Here is a 2,996-nt window from a genome sequence, read left to right on the forward strand (position 1 = left end):
CAAAGTGCTGTGCTAGAACTCCTGTGTTGGAGGTGACAGGGTCAATAAAGAGAACCTGTCACCTCCAAATGCTTTCACACAGAGACTTGTTAGCCCTTGTGTAATAGCAATAAAGTCAAGTGAAAAAAAGTAAAAAATAAAATAAATCACAATTAAAGGAGAAGTATGAGGCGAGTGATTTTCACTTAGCCTCATAATCTGAGCCGACCTGTGACAATGAAACTGATCGGGAATTGAACGAACACATACCGTCGCTTGCTCACTTCTCGATCTATCCCTGCAGAAAGCCGTGACTGTCACTCACGGCTCCCTGCAGGGATTCCCCCCCCTCCCCAGTTCGATCCTCCAGCGCTGACTGGCGAAATGGACGGGGGAGGGGGCGGCACAGCTGGGTGGATCCAGACAGTATTGAAGCTCGCGGTATACTGAGCTTTGGGTTACGGGGTGACGCTAGTTTGTGTCCTCCCGTGACCCTTAGGAGAACTGTGGGGAAAAGCTTTGACCCCATAGTTCTCCTTTTAAAAATGGAAGGAAAAAAAAAAAAAGGCGATTTAAAAGTAAAAAAAAATAAAAATAAATGAGAATGAAAAATAACCAATATTACAAAGTTAAAAAAAAGTAAAATTAAATTTAAAAAAATAATGCTGCACCCACCCTCTGCATGCATGGGGTAGTGTGTGGGTGTGTGGAGTGGGCGATCCGTTACCGCACGGCAATCGTGCACAAAATCGTGTGGATGGCCTAGCGGTCACAGAATCAGACACCATCGCCGATCGCGCTGGTGGTGCCATTATTGTCTAATGGCATCCCAGTCACGCCTGGCAGATTGCGCGGTTTCCCACCACAATACCGCCTGTGCAATCGGACAATCACAGTTGAAAACACTACATGGTGCGTCTTGCAAAAAAAGGTACATGTACCTTTTTTCAGTGATTGCCACACGGATGTAACTCCACTGAAATCAATGGGGCCGCGCGGCAACTGCAGCATGCAACCGCACACGATCGCCCAAGTCTGCACCAGCTCTAAAGGGTAAATTCACTTTCCCAATAATTTGGAAAAATGGAATTACCTGCTCAAATCTGGCCCCCTCCCCCTCCTGCTATACTTATCTTTCAGGGAACGGTCCTTCCCATCCGCCAATATGGGTGTACTATCTGTAACTGTGCCATGTGTTCTGAATTTCGCTCGCAAATTGCAAGCACTCGTTGGTCAGCGCGGTCACCTGATGCCACTGACCAATGAGAAGCTCTTCTTAGCACTGCTAAATACCATTTTGGGTAAAATTTTAATTTTTTGGGATCAGGACAAGTAGATTGTCATGAGGGACAAGTAGATCGGGCCCCTGCTTTAGTCCTTGGACAAGTAGTTGTTTTTTTTTTAATTTCCACACCCCTGTACAGTATATGTGTATGTGGAAGTAAATTAGTTTATCTCTACTTGGAACTAGTGATCAGATGAATGTACCCGGGTTCAGTTTGGGGCAGGTTTGGCAAACTTTACCGAAGTTCAGATGCTGAATTGAACCCCATTGAAGTCAATGGGAGCTGATCTTCGAAATCATTAATGGCCAATTTTCTACGCTTGGGCCCCATTTACACCTATATCTTTAGGTTCAATTAGGGATTTCTGTGTCAGGAACTTGTGATTTCTTACAGCAAGAATCCCTAACGTGCCGTTTACAACTGTCACCCATTCAAGTTACTGATCGGGTGACAGACACTGTTTTGGAATGCTAGCACACCGCATGTAATTTTATGTGACACGATTACAGTTAGGAGTCGACCACTCTCCCCGGACACTTTGTGCGGTAGATGAGTGATTCCTGCTGCTGGAATTTGCAAGCAGTAGTGAAGCTCAGGGTCATATTTTGCTGTAAAATAACAGGTTTGAAGAAAGAAGCTATTCAGCATCCAGAGAAGAAGCCATCAAGCTTCTTGAGCAACGTGGAGGACTCGAAGAAGCCAGAAACCAATCCAAGGATGGAAGATATGCAGCCTGTGCAGCCAGCCCTAACATCTGGCAATGAGAAGGTACGTATTGGGCCCAAGACAACATCTGGCCATGATGTGGTAATGGGCTGAAGACGACATCTGGTCGTGAAGAGGAACATGATGGGCCCAAGACACCATCTGGCAATGGAGACGGAAGACCCCACACAACTCCAAGCACATCAAGAGTTGCAGCGAAAAGAGTCTGAACGTCATTCCTCTTACAAGCCTGAGAGCAAGAAGAGGCGACTCTAGAAAAAAAAGGGAATCCTCTGCAGATGACTAATAATAATAATGTATATTATAGAGACTGATATTTCAGATTATAGGTAGATGGGTAATTTGACTGCTAATACAAGGTGAAAGCCCAGTGCTCCCCCTTTTTCCTCACCAACTCTCCATCCCATTAGTATTTTTTTAATGTTACTTTTGATGCTGCAGGGTCCTCTCCCTCTTTTACTCTTGTCTGGGCTGGGAGGTATTCAGTAATTATGTTTTGTGATAATGTTGCTTTTTTTTTTACATGGCACCATGATGACACCTTTTCAGGGGGTGGTCTGTGATGCCCTACACTCAGTATATGTTTTTTGGGTTGAATGACGCTGGCCATCATTTACCTTAATAGACTGAGGACATCTAATGGTAAAAAGAGGTTACTGCAGAGACGGTGCTAGACATGATACAGCCAGAGCAGCTTTTGTTCTGAAGTTTTTCGTAACCTGCCAAAGAACATGTAAAAAATGTAGCCTGAAGTTGAGCCTTTAAAGACCTCTATGCATAAATTGTAATAAACTGCCTATGTACTTAATTAGACACACTAATGTAAATTATAAAAATGTTTGTGATTATTATATTGTATAATCTTAATTAACTAAGTTTTGTCCATTTTAAATAAAGTAATTGAAAACTTTTTCCAGGAATGATTTGACTTTTTGCCTTTTTGATAGATATATAGTTAATACATCACACATCAAATTGCAATAGCTGTTTTTAAAGTGGACCTGA

Source organism: Nanorana parkeri, unplaced genomic scaffold, assembly GCF_000935625.1.
Source record: "Nanorana parkeri isolate BGI_ZX_2015 unplaced genomic scaffold, ASM93562v1 scaffold243, whole genome shotgun sequence".
Classification (NCBI taxonomy): domain Eukaryota; kingdom Metazoa; phylum Chordata; class Amphibia; order Anura; family Dicroglossidae; genus Nanorana; species Nanorana parkeri.